At 42.6% G+C, this 14296-nt stretch overlaps 1 long non-coding RNA gene across 1 annotated transcript; it reads right to left on the reverse strand.

Moving 5' to 3' along the window:
* Window positions 1–2667: 2667 nt before the first annotated feature.
* On the reverse strand, window positions 2668–14296 carry LOC120371484. The gene is made up of 6 exons (XR_005584393.1): window positions 14220–14296; window positions 10733–10813; window positions 10270–10469; window positions 9051–9108; window positions 3251–3476; window positions 2668–3136 (listed from the first exon to the last, which is right to left on the reverse strand). It is a non-coding gene; the product is annotated as an uncharacterized LOC120371484 (long non-coding RNA).

A 14296-nucleotide genomic window follows, 5' to 3' on the forward strand; every position in this document is an offset into this window, starting at 1 on the left:
CTGTGACCTCCAAGCTTGTTTTGGGCTGTGCTGGTTTACGGATAACCAGCTTTTAACACTATACCCATTTTGAGTTGTGATGACTCCTCACTCTCAAACTCAGAATGGAAGTTTTTAATCCCCCTCTGCACTGCACTTTCTCTCTAAGATTTATGACTCACTGCTAAGTGGTGTCACTGAGGGCATCTCATGAACTGCGACAGCCACGTGCCGCAAACGGCCCTTTCAACCCCGGAGGCTGTGTGGAACTAACGGCACCGGTACAATAATTCTGTTTACTTGGCAATATTCATGAGATTTCCTGCATGAAACTGATGGCTATTGAGAAATGCCTGCCATAGCAATATCAAGTGCTGTTTAGTTACACAATGCCTTTGATATCCTGCCACGTTGGCAAGAGCCATATTGTGCTGGTTACAGAGCTGAAATGTATCTCTGTGCTACTTGGCAGGGGACTGAGCCTGATTTGGGGTTATAACATTTAATGTTAAGCCCTTCTGTGGCAAGGAAGCATCAGAGCAGACACACACACCAAGAGAGAAAGAACTTACTGAAAAGCCACTTTGTGCCGTCTAACTGCTGTGATTTATAAACAGCACCTTCTCAAACCTACATTCAGATGCTGAACTACGGGCCACATTTGGAAATTAATTAAAGAGAATGTAAACTGATGGAATTTACTCCTTCATCTAGCATCCTCTCCATGTAAACTATATTGGTTTAGACTCTCTTGCACTAAGACTTGAGCTACACTTGTCAATATAGCTATGTTGGTCAGGGATGTGAAAAAACCACACCCCTGACCGACACAGAGATGCCTACTTAACCCCCAACGTAGGATTAGTTACATTGATGGAACAAGGCTTCCGTTGACATAGCTACCATCATTTGGGGAGATGGTGTGGTGTTCCCATACTGACTGAAAAACCTCTTCCGTAGGTGTAGGCTGTGCCTGCACTATACGGTTATGCCGGCATAGCTATGCTGACATAGCAAGGCCAATACAGTCTCTGTAGCATAGACATGCCTTCAGGTAGAACTTCTCAGACTTCCAGAAACCACATCACCTACAAATTCAGCCCACTGAGTCAAATTGGAGTCTAAACTAGCATATTTTACATACTGAGGGGGAACAGAAGAAGATGTAAGCCACACCATTTAGACTCGCCCATGAATTTCATTCCTACATCTTTAGTGGATATCTCCATTCATGCAATGTCAGGAGCAAAAACTTCTGATCAAAATAGAATTCCCTAGTCCCTATTCTGGAATCTAAACACGTACATCAGGACGGTGGTGTCTGGGTCAAAAGGGTTTGCAGCAAAATGAAGATGGAATACAGTGGAGCAATTCTGACATTTTCTTTTTACTTGCAATGTTGAAACTGCTACTGACTTTTCTCCCACCAGAGCTTCTCTGCCTCTCAGGTATGTAACCCACTAGTGACATAACAAAAAAGTACAATGGGACGAAAGGGGGCAGGAGAGGAGATGAACGAGGAGGAGAGACTTGTGGTGACAGCATTGGACCCGGGCTCTGGAGATTTGGTTGAGTTCCCTGCTCTGCCACTTAATCTCTCTGTGCCCCAACTGCCCCTCCATAAAAAGTGGATAATGCTTTCAGACCTTACATGGGTGTTGTGATGATAAATTAATTAGTGTCTGTGAGGTGCTCATATACTACAGCACGGGTGGCCATATAAGCAGGGCCGGCTCTAGGAATTTGGCCGCCCCAAGCACGGCGGCACGCTGCGGGGGGCGCGCTGGCGGTCGCCGGTCCCGCGGCTCCAGGGGACCTCCTGCAGACGTGCCTGCAGAGGGTCCACCGGAGCCACGGGACCAGCGGACCTTCCGCAGTCATGCCTGCGGGAGGTCCACCGGAGCCGCGGGACCAGTGGACCTCCCGCAGGCATGACTGCGGAAGGTCCGCCGGAGCCGCCTGCCGCCCTCCCGGCAAAATGCCGCCCCAAGCGCGCGGGGGTCTGGAGCCGGCCCTGCATATAAGGAACTAGACAGATTCAGGAAGAGTGGATATGGGATGTTAAGCACAGAAAATGTGCAAAAACACTTTGATAGCCATGATTTTTTTATTCCCAAAATACTCTTGCTGTATATTATTATACCAAGTTATTTATAAACGCTATTTATAGAGGTGTTTATGCAGGTGATTATCTGTTCCCAAAATATCACATGCTCAATTCATCAGCCATGTCAATTCTGGTGTAACCAATTAGGTTTGAGCAAAATACTCATTTAGGTGATGGAAGTGTAAAGATTAAAATTATTTGTAAAGTACTTTGATATCCTGGAATGTCAGGTACTCTAAAAGTCTGAGGTATTATTTTATAGCCTATGACTGTGGACACAAGAATTGCCTTGCGCAGTCAGAATAATGGGCCACTTACTCAAGTATCCCATCCTTCACAGCAGTGAGAATGCAGAACCGAATATTCCAGAGGAATGAGGCGTGTACAATAAAATCACACGACACATAGAGAAAATTTCTGCCTAACCCCAGGCAATTTAAAGACTGAAGCATGAGGATTTAGATCCCTTACACTAGTGTTTAACAACAGTGAATATTATTATTCATACAATTATCAAATCCTTTTCTGAATCCTTCTAAGCTCTTTGGTCTGAAGAATATCATGTGGCAGTGACGCGCTAATTGTACTTATGCAAAAAAAATGTTGCAGCCCCTTCTCTCTGCTCCTCTGAAGCAAAGCAGAGAGCTCTCTGGGACATGTCTTTCCAAAAAAACAAAATGTTTTGCCTCTGTATTTTTTTGCTTGTGTGACACCCCTGATGTTCTGAGGATTAGATCTAGGTTACTGAACATCTGACTCCCAGCTTCCAGAAAATTAGAAAACTTAGGCTGCAACAAATAGAGGCAGTCGTGTGACGGAGAGAGGTATGGTACCTTCCACAAGAGGCAGATTTTTGTTTCACCGCCCACACATTTCTATTTTTAAATCAGGCTTTTGCTTCACTTTGCAGATGCTGTGCAATTTAAGCAACAGCTGTACATTTACAAACCACCTACACAAGACACTTCAGAGTTTCTTCTTTCAGGGTGACACTGGAGGTTTCACGCCAACACTGAACTCACATATGCTTCCAACTTACACTGGGATTTGCTGAAAGACATTGAACAGATCAGAATGAGTGAAGCAAAAGTATTGGATTTATTTTTAATAATCCTATTCCATTCATAGTGAATTTTTAACCATGTTAATTACTAGCCTGCTTACTCTGAATGGCTTCCATCAGCAAAGACACTGTCAAAATAAATGGCTTAAAGGCTTTTGTGGGTTCACTGAACAGTTTTGGCTCCTAACACAGGCTGCTCAGTTAGAAGTCTCTTGACTAGAGCCCTGTGTGAATACAAAATTTGTATCTGCATCTGGTCCGCAATCCACAAAAATGGTCCGCAGATATCCGCGGATTTGCACGGCTCTGCTCTTCACTCAAAAAGGCCTGGAAATTTAAACAGATGACAATAAATTTTCCCCTGTAACTAGAGCTTGTTGAAAGAGATATAATTCAGCTAATTCTTCTTCGATTGTTGTATAGTAGTGTGTGCGGAGTTATCCATCTGGGTACTTAGATGGACCTCATTACAGTAATCTCTGTGCAGTTCATAATGGATTTTATCCTCCCACCACCACTGTGAAGCAGGGGAGTACTATCCCTATGAGACAGATGGGGAACTGATGCAAAGGGTAGATTAAGTGACTAGCCCAAGATTATACAGGAAGTCTGTGGGTTGAACTGGGAATTGAACCCTGCTCTCTTACATTGCTATTTAGTGCCTTAACCACCAGAGCATCCTTCCTGACCTCATTAAGGTCCCTGTGCAAAGAAAGAATTTAAGAGGCTGAACATCACCAGTAAAGTGCTAAGTGACAGAAATGAGGTGGTGTATTTATTGGAACAAGAAAGTGATTTAAGATTACCACTAAATCCACTTCAATGAAACTTGACTCCTGGTCCGAGGTGAAAGGGTAGTGCTTTATCTGTCTCCCAGATTGATCAGTGCCTGTGCTATGGTGGAGACATAGCCTTATTAGGTCCTATCACTACTCTGCTTTTACCCATGTTTGAAAACACAGTTTGTCCTCTGGTTAAGCATGGTTCCAACCAAGCTGGTTTCAAACACGGCTTGGCTGACTAGTGTAGACAAAAGAGGAATCATTCCTTGTCCTCACTGATTTTTCTCGTAAAATTTCCTACTGGTGCAGCTTCAGCAGTGGAGAAAATTATAGAGTTAGAGAACTGGAACTCCTTGGTTCCATGGTGTGTGACTTTGGATGAATTAGTCTCTCTGCTTCTCAGTTCCCCCATGTATAAAATAGGTATCATATATGTCTATTTCATGGGAGTATTTTGTTTGTAAAGTGCTTTGAAACTGGGATGAAACACACCTGGTAAGTTCAAAACACTACTTTCTAAATGGGCTATTATTATTGGGTTTCCTTTTTACTTTCCTCCTTTCAATCTCCCATTTCTCTTTATGTTGTTTCTTCCCTTTCTCCCTTATTTCCTTCTTCACTCTACTCTCTGTTGCTGTCAGTTTTTGGCAGAGGGCAACATTTTATTTCTACCTGCTCTACCTTCCTCCTCTGCTCAGTGGGCAGGAAGAGCTGAGACAGCATGGGAAATGAGCTGGGTTGGGGGTGGGGGAGCGGAGGCATGGGGCGTGTCAGTGAAATATCATGCCAGCTCATGTACCCTCCATCAGCAAAGAATATCAGTGCCCTGGTTTGGTTGCTGCTTGGACACACAGCAGAGAATTTGCTGTTTAAACAACATTACAAACTTTGATTTGTGGAGAAGGAAGGAACCTTTTTTTTATTTTATTTTTCCAATAGCAAGATGATTTCCCCCCTGTTTTTAATGTTTGGGTTAGTTCAACTTTCTGCAACATTGGGTTGGGTATTTAATCCGTGATTCATGTAAAAGATACCAGCAGCTGTGAAAGATGCTTCAGAGCCACAGCAAATTGAACCTTCTTTATTTTGGTCACTTACCAGCTGTAATCTACTTAATTCTAATAGCAGGTGATTTAAGGGCCTAATATGAAGTGCAGTGTTTGCCTCTGCTATGTATTAAAAGTGCCATCTAGTGGAGAACATTATGTTAAGGAGAAGTTATTTCTATGACTGTTCTTTAGTTAAATGAATAACTCTGTAGTATGCAGTGCTGCTGTTGCCATTGGTCCCAGGATATTAGAGATACAAGGTGAGTAAGATAATATTTTATTGAACCAACTTCTGCTGGTGGAAAAGCCAAGCTTTCAAGTTTACACAGAGCTCTTCTTCAGGTCTGGGAAACTTACCCAGGGCAAGTCTACACTTAAAATACTGTATCAGCACAGCTGCATCTGTGCAGCTGTATCGCTGTAGTGCTTTAATGAAGACGCTCTATGCCACCAGGAGAGAGCTCTCCCATTGGTTTAGTTAATCCACATCCCTGAGAGGTGGTAGGTATGCTGGTGAGAGAAGCTCTTCTGTGGACATAGCACTGTCTACATGGGGGATTAGGTCATTTGGGGGAGTGGATCTTTCACACATCTGAGTGCCATAGTTATACCAATATAGGTCTGTAGTGTAGACTGGATCTCAGTGTCACAGGCAAATACAAGGTGGAACAGATTGTTTAGCATAAGCAGTTAACACATATCTCAAGGGACCATTCAAGGTGAAGTGGCTGGGATACACACCTTAACACACTCAGAACCATTTTCACCAAACAAGGCCACTTCATCAGAGAAGTAGATCTCATCATGGAACAGGCCACTCAAATATCCTGAGAGAACCTGCTTCAGTACAGAAATAAAAAAACCCTCCAAACGTACACCCCAGTTGTCACCTACCAACCCACACTAGAACTCATATGAGGTATCAACTACTACAACCCGTACTCAATGGGGAACCCATCCTGAGAGAAATCTTTCCTGAATCCTCTCTTCTGGCCTTCAAACAATCCCACAACCTCACAAAATTAATCATCAGAAGCAAGCTCCCCACAGACCAGGACACACTAAATCAAACTGGCATCAGACCCTGCCAGAATAACAGGTGCAAAACCTGCAGACATATCTCCACACTATAATGATCAACCCCACCCCACCCCAACACACCTTTTCAAGATCCAAGGGTCTTACATCTGTCTATCACAATGTGATATTCACCCCTTCTTCTCAACTGTTGAGAATAGACCATTTCCACCTTAATTGAATTAGCCTCGTTAGCACTGACCCCCTATTTGGTAAGGCAACTCCCATCTTTTCATGTGCTGTAATATTTATACAGCTTTCTGTATTTTTCACTCCATGCATCTGATGAAGTGGGTTCTAGCCCATGAAAGCTTATGCCCAAATAAATTTGTTAGGGCTTGGCTACACTTGAGAGTTACAGCGCTGGTGGTGGCTTTACAGCGCTGTAACTTACTCCCCGTCCACACTGGCAAGGCACATACAGCGCTGTATCTCCCTGGCTACAGCGCTGTTTGTACTCCACCTCAATGAGAGGAATAAAGAGAACAGCGCTGCTGTTGCAGCGCTGGGGTGCCAGTGTAAACAGTGATTAATCTTACTACGCTGTAACTGACCTCCGGAACCTTCCCATAATGCTTTTAAGTAAAGATAACACTCTTTGTTTTGTTGTGATGCCTCTTTTTGTTTTGTTGTGAACTTGGGGCTCCCGGAGCTGCTTATCTAAAAAACAAACACAGCTACTGTTTGCTCAAGCAGAGGCAGGCAGGGGGATCCCTTTGGAATGTCCACAGCTAGTGTTTGCTTGAGGAGAGAAGCAGCATGGCGGGCGATGGGGGGGTCCGTTTCGGAGCAGCTGCTTATCTGGTCTGTGAGGAAAAAACAAAGAAGGCTATTTGCATTTAGTGAATGAGAGAGGGGTGCGGGAAGGGGTCGGAACTTGCAAGGCAGGGAGCTGACACAGTGTCAGCTCCAAAAATCCACTCTCTCTCTCTCCCCCACACTCCCTGTCACACTCCACCCCACCCACCTCTTTTGAAAAGCACGTTGCAGCCACTTGAACCCTGGGAAAGCTGCCCATAATGCACCACTCCCAACACCGCTGCAAATGCTGCAAATGTGGCCACACTGCAGCGCTGGTAGCTGTCAGTGTGGCCACTCCGCAGCGCTTTCCCTACGCAGCTGTATGAAGACAGCTTTAACTCCCAGCACTGTACAGCTGCAAGTGTAGCCAAACCCTTAGGCTATGGCTACACTTAGCGCTGCACAGCGCTGCCGCGGGAGCGCTCCCGCGGCAGCGCTTTGAAGCGTGAGTGTGGTCGGAGCGCCAGCGCTGGGAGAGAGTTCTCCCAGCGCTGTCCATACTCCACCTCCCTATGGGAATTAACGTACAGTGCTGGGAGCCGTGCTCCCAGCACTGGGGCTCTGATCACACTGGCGCTTTGCAGCGCCACAACTTGCAGCGCTGGAGGGAGTGTTTTTTCACACCCTGCTGCAGCGCTGCAAATCTGCAAGTGTAGCCAAGACCGTAGTCTCAAGATGCCACAAGGACTCCTTGTTGTTTTTACTGATACAGACTAACATGGCTACCACTCTGAAACCTGTCACAATGTGTAATGTATCTCACCCAATGCACTGCATGCCCCACTAGCAACTATGCAAACCAGACAGACAATCATTATGTTCTCCAATGAACTCACACAGGAAAATGATAAAAGACAAAACACCATATCACCTCTGGGTGAACACTTTTCACAAAACCATCATTCTATATCTGACCTATCTGTCCTCATCCTCAAAGGAAACCTGCACAGCACTTTCAAAAGACGAGCCTGGGAGCTTAAATTCAGCACTTTGCTAAACACTAAAAATCATAGAATGAATAGAAACACTGGATTTATGGCTTATTACAACAATCTATAACCCACTAACAACACCCCTTCCCACTGCTTCCCTCTCCCCTTTCCTTTCCTCCCTATTACTGGACAGGTGTTAATGGACCACTTCACCTTGAATGGCCCTTGAAGTATGTGTTAACTACTTACATTAAACAATCTGTTCCACCTTGTATTTAGCTATGATACTCTGAAGTTTCCCAGACCTGAAGATGAGCTCTGTGTAAGCTCGAAATCTTGTCTCTCTCTCTCTCTAACAGAAGTTGGTCTAATAATAGATATTACCTCACCCACCTTGTAACTCTGTAGTGGCCGTGATAGGGAATGTTTATCATAGTGGGTCACCTAACTGCAGTCTACCATGTTCTAGAACATTATTCCCTTTAACAAAAAAATTTACTATCTCATTGTCCTCCATGTGCCAGAACACTGCATTTAGGAACTAGGTTCTAGCGATCCACATTTGGACCTCAAGGCCAATATCTAACTGCAAACTGGTACATGTGCCTCAGATGACATAATTCATGGTCTAAGGATACCCCTGTTCCTGGAGAACGCCAACCCATTACTTTGGGCATGAAGTACTTCACCCAGCAGATGGGATTTAAAAGTCAAGGTGTCACTTTCTCATATGTGAAAAATAATGTGGCTTTTATCCCAATTGGATAAATACGGATGGAGATCTGAGACATTCCCTCTACTCAACAGTAGTGCTACACACATATACACAGGTATATAAATATGTCAGTCCAACACAATGTTAGGTCACATTTTTCCTAGCTCCACTGGTCACAGAATTCATCCATTAGCCCACCCCAGTGAATGTAGATTCTTCACAGGGAGGAAAAGCCTTCCTTCATGCCTCAGGCTTGTTGGCATTTTAGATACAAAGTCACCTGCATGGAACTCTTGCCTGTGGGATGGATTTTTCCACCCCTTCCTCTGGGCATCAGATTGATTGGGGGAGGGCTGGCATGACTTCAGAGACACAAACTGACAAGGCCTCAGACACTGGTCACGAATCCTTCTGTACTTTGTTCTGGAAAGTTTACCAGGCAGAGCCCAATGTTTTCATGTCACACTGGGTAGTGGTTTATCATGTTCAAATGCATGAGTTCCATCACTTTCAATCAAATCACATAAGTAAGTGGCATGACTCACACAGCCTGAGGAGATCCAGCCCAGTGTGAGGTGTTAAAAATTCAAAGCACAGCATGTCCTGAAAATAACAGTTAAGGAAAGAGATGGCAACATTATGAGGATTGTTATGTGGTTATTTCTTCCCATTTGCATCCTACCTGCTACATCAGTAAACATTTGTTATATAATTATTACCCATTATCTCATGCATCAAAAAAGAGAATTGCTTACAATAAAATTTCTATGCCAGCTTTCATCAGAACACTTTATAAACATTTATCAAACTAGACCAACACCCATCTGAAGTGATAAGTATTACTGCCATTTTACAGATGAATACTTTGAAGAACAACAATTAAATGACAGCCCCAATATCACAAAACAAGTCAGTGGCAAAGGTAGGAAATAGAACCCAGAAATCCTGATGCTCATTCTTGTCTTACAAACCAGTACACCACACTGACCATCCATTCAGAGATTTCAGAGATTTCAGCTCTTTACAAAACAGAGAGAGGCAATGGACTCCTGAAGTGTCAATCATTTACACAGCAACAGTAGAGCCTTTTTGAACTGTTTGAATATCTATTAACAGAAGAAAAATGCTTAAAAACCAAAACTTCTTGTTAACAGAATACAGCACTGGTGCAACAGGATTGTGGGTCTCACACACCAGTACTCTGCACCTTGTGTAGCCATTTCCAGCACAGCACAGTGGCTGTATTAGCATTCTCATTTAATAGCACTTTATACCCATTTTGTACTGTTGTAAATGACTGCATAAGGTGCAGGATAAGAGAGAGTCAGTCCTTACTGCATCACACAGGGCAGCTGTCTGGAGCTCAAACAGCTTGACATTATGGATCAGAGAATCTGTCTCGGTACATTTCACACCTGATGACACCTAGTGGAAGAGAAAGGCACTTATAGAGACAAACTTGAAAAAGCCTTGCATGTTCTCTGAATGCGCTACTTCAGATTTTCAGCACATACGTGTTCAACTTAGCTGAAGTAGCATGGCAAAAATCACCACAATCAAAAAAAAAACCCAAAACAAAACACTACTGCATATAGTTCTCCCCGTAGGGAGAGGATGAGAGAACAAACAAGTGACAGATGTTAATCACATTACTTAATGCTCTACTTCGAGGTGCTCAGACACTACAATACTGAGCACTTCAGTATAAGAACCTATTGAACAGAACGGAACAGATTAGAACAGAATAGAATGCAGTGACCATACCAAGAATTTTGAAATGTAGAATAAGGGATGTGTCCACTGAGACTTTCATGGGAAGTATTTCCCTGTGATTCAGCCAGTTGTCCACTAGCTGTCCCCATTGCTTCACACAAGTCAAAGGACCAATGTCTTGCAGTTAAAAGAAACCCTGACTTTGTTTTCCAGTGCAACATCTGTCTTCAAAATCCATCTTGCTGCTGCTCCTGGGGAAAGTGAACAGCTCATACGAAAATAAAAGGAGATGCCATGGTTGTATTTTCCCCTCTACAGCACACCCTGTAACTATTTTTCTCCCTCTTATTAGTCTTAAAAATAAAATGACAGTCACTGCTGCTTTTCCAGGACTACTATAAAATGTTTTATGGAACATAAAGGCCAAATTCACAGAGCCATCCCAGCTGCATTTATTTATGCTGCTGTTAAATTTGGCCCCAATGTTTCCAAAATGAAACAGAAGCGAGCTCACCATCTGATGTTAGCCTTATTGTATTGGAACTGCATCAAAGCTCTTCCTTCTTTTACACAGGACAAGGAGACAGGAGAAAATCTAAATATAAACATTACCAGAAAGAGGGAAAAGTTACACAAATAAATATTTACACCTTAAACCCCAGAATGCTCCCAGTTTCTAGCTAACAAAGTGGATCCCCAGGAGAACATGTGTGGGTCTGCATTCTCCAGGGGCATTTGTGTGGTTAGAAATTTGGAAGAGATCAACTTCAGAGGTTCAGAAAGTCACTTCTTCAGATCTATTACACTGTGGAATAGCTAAAGAAAGCAGTGGAAGCCCGGTTATTTAGGATCAGAGGAACTGCCAGACCCGGATCAGATCAATGCAATGATCTTGTCTGGTATCCTGTCTCTGATAGAGGTCAGTACCAGATGCTGCAAGGAAAATGTAAAACCTGAATAGTGGAAATTTTTTTCAATAAATGCTTCTGGGGAAAGTTTCTTCCTAACCCCAGACTGTTAAAACTATTAGAACTAAGCAGTTGAGAATGTTTTGTAGAGAAACCATTGCTTTGGTCAGAGAAGGGGAAGGAATGACAATGAGAGAGGTGATCAAACGCCAAAATACGGATTTAAGACTTTCCATATTGGGAAGAGTATGGATTTGTGGGTTGTTTGGGATTCATCTCTATGCTTAATATTCCTTTCTTTCTAGTTTCTATGACTATCTGTCATTTCCACCTGCACTTTGGCTTCTTCTCGGCATGACTCCAAAACCCAGAGCTGTTACCCACTTTACTAGAGCTATGAGGCTTCAGTTTTCTCAGAGAAATACAGTCTGTCCTTGATACGCTTGGGGATTACATCCACAGATGGAAGAGGAAATATGTCCTTTTATGCTATAATGCTTAAGAATGCCTTAACAACTCACAAAAAAAGGTCAAACGTTGTTCACTAAATGCAATAACTGGTTAATTCTGAGATTTATTTTTTTCCCATGCTTTTGTGGATCATAACAATCCAGTCCTATTATTGGCTAATCTATCTAGTGATCAAAATTAGTCAACAACTCTCACAGCCAAACACAAAGGTTTTGGGTGTCAGACCCAGTCACCCAAATATTATAACTCAGGGGGAGGATACATGCATTCTGAGTGAAAGATGAGCATTTGATCCAATCACACAATATAATTCTGGAAGCTTTGCAAATACTAAAATGTCAAAGACATTCAGATCAGACATTCAAATTCTCCTCCCTTGTGCTGTTCACACACACGGCCTTGTCTACTATAGTAAAATTAGGACCCATAATTCACAACCAGGGTGGCTACAACGTGGTGGCAGCATAGTGAAAGCTGTGTTGTAGAGAGGGCTCATGTTTTTTTCCCACTGTGTCACTTGAGGCTCTGAGTAGGGAAAAAGTGAAACCACTACTCACTACAGTACACATATAAAAGGTAGATGTGATAAAGGCTTCCTGTCTGGGTCACTGAAGCGCATGAAATTATTTAGATCAGAGTATGCCCCTTTGCTAGCAGAGCCAATCAAAGACAACAAACCAAGGGAATACTAGGGTTATATTTTCCCTCAAAACATATTCACGGGGAGTGGAGTGGAGGAAGGGCCTGATCTTGCAAAGGGTTGAGTTTCTTCAGCTTCCATTCAGGAAGGAACTTTCTCCACTCAGCAACTCTCACTCATATACCTCGAATGATCAAACCCCTGGAAGGTTTCTTGTAAGGAACATCTATTTGGTCTGGTAATGAAAAATATACCAATAAAGCATCTAGTATACCAAGAAGGATTCCCAGACACCCCTCCGCCAGCAAGTAACACACATCTCCTCCTCTGCTCTCACATTTCAGATCAATATCTTCCCCCATACAAAGTATCAGAACAAATACTGCCCACACATCATCTATGGGAGTTTTTCACAATGATGGAGGATAAAATATGTCCCTAAAAGGTTTAAGCCTGAGTTCCTGATCCACCAGCTGTGGAAGTAGCATGGTTCAATGCAAAAACCTCATTCATATCTTACGCTGCAGGCACCTCAGAAGCCAAACCCAGCTCTGATAGGAATTGTGGATAAATCATCATCTGGTTGGAAAGAGGCTGCACTATATCTGCTTCCCTTAAAGATCCCTCCACAACTGGACAGATAACAGAAATTGCACAATGCATCAGGTTTGGATTTTCATCTGTTTTTTTTGGTTGTTTAATCAAGGTTTTCAGGTGGGAAACTATAGGGGAAAGGTGCTCTGTTTTCAAGATGAGATACTGAAGCAATCTTCGTTACTGCATACAGTAACGTGGTGACTTACTGCTTGATTAACCGGTCTATTTTGGGTTGAGTGGTATGTGTAGGGGGCAGGAAGCTAGTGCCCTAGGAACAGATGCAATGAAAGCATGATCACCCACCAACACAGAGCACAACAGAGGGACTCCCAGATGGTGTCAGAACAGACGCTCATCAGGAGAAGCCTCAGGAGTCAAATATATCTGAATCAATGCCATTCAGCACCCCAAAACAATATAAAAATCACTGGAACAAAGAATACTTGAAGCAAAGCCCCACATCTAAATGGTCTCAAATTTGGAGGGGAGGAGTTCAGAATCCACACATGGATCTGAAATTTGCAAGTGGCCTGAACTAAAACCCTGGATCCAAAATTCCCCAAACTTTCAACTGTTCAATTTCCAGATCCCAGTTAGGAGCCTTTCTCTAAATAGCATCAAGTCTCAGGCCTCAGAAACTTTGGCTAACTCAAGTGGGCTAAAAAACCATTATCTGTTGACTCTCTGTGTGAAGTGAATTGTGATTCTTGTTGTTATCAATGTTTAGATGTATTGTATTGGTACAACATAACTAAATAGATTCACATACTGTTTCATACAGAAACTATGTAGTGGCAGGGAACTCCTTCAGGCTGACTATTTCCTGCATTATCTTTTGTTTTTCTGATTTCCCTTTGATGTTAAGTATTTTTAGTTTTAAAAATTCTTAGCTTAAACCAAAACTATTTTTCTCAGCATGACAGATTTTCAAGAAGTGTTATACTACGTCTGAGCAATTTTTGGTAAGATAAAAATACACAGATATGTCTACATATCTCTACATAAACTAAAATCCAACAGAAAATAAAAATATAGGTGTGTGACACAACAAAGACACAGAAAAATGCAGGAATAAACAATAGGAATGTATTTGTCTAGACACAGGCTGCTCTTTGCTCCTGATTCTGGGAGTCATGTTGCAAAACCAGAACAGAAAGTGGAAAGACTCATTATTCCCAGTTTATAAAACAGGGAGTTATTATCATAACAGATAAAGTGATTGATTAAAAAAAAACATTATATACAAGTCAATGATCTTTATACTACACCATGTAGGAACTCCACATTTAAGAGTGACCGCAACAGACTGATGGGAAACCTCATTTTTCCTTAACTCTTTTGCTTTGAAAGATTGGCATTGGCTAAAGAATTGTATATTTCCTTACTCATAAAAATATAGAAAGATGATAACAAATGGGACAACAAATAAGCCAGCCATCCTATCACCAGTATGATCCAAAAC

The sequence above is a fragment of the Mauremys reevesii genome, linkage group 9 (genome assembly GCF_016161935.1).
Source record: "Mauremys reevesii isolate NIE-2019 linkage group 9, ASM1616193v1, whole genome shotgun sequence".
Taxonomy (NCBI): Eukaryota; Metazoa; Chordata; order Testudines; family Geoemydidae; genus Mauremys; species Mauremys reevesii.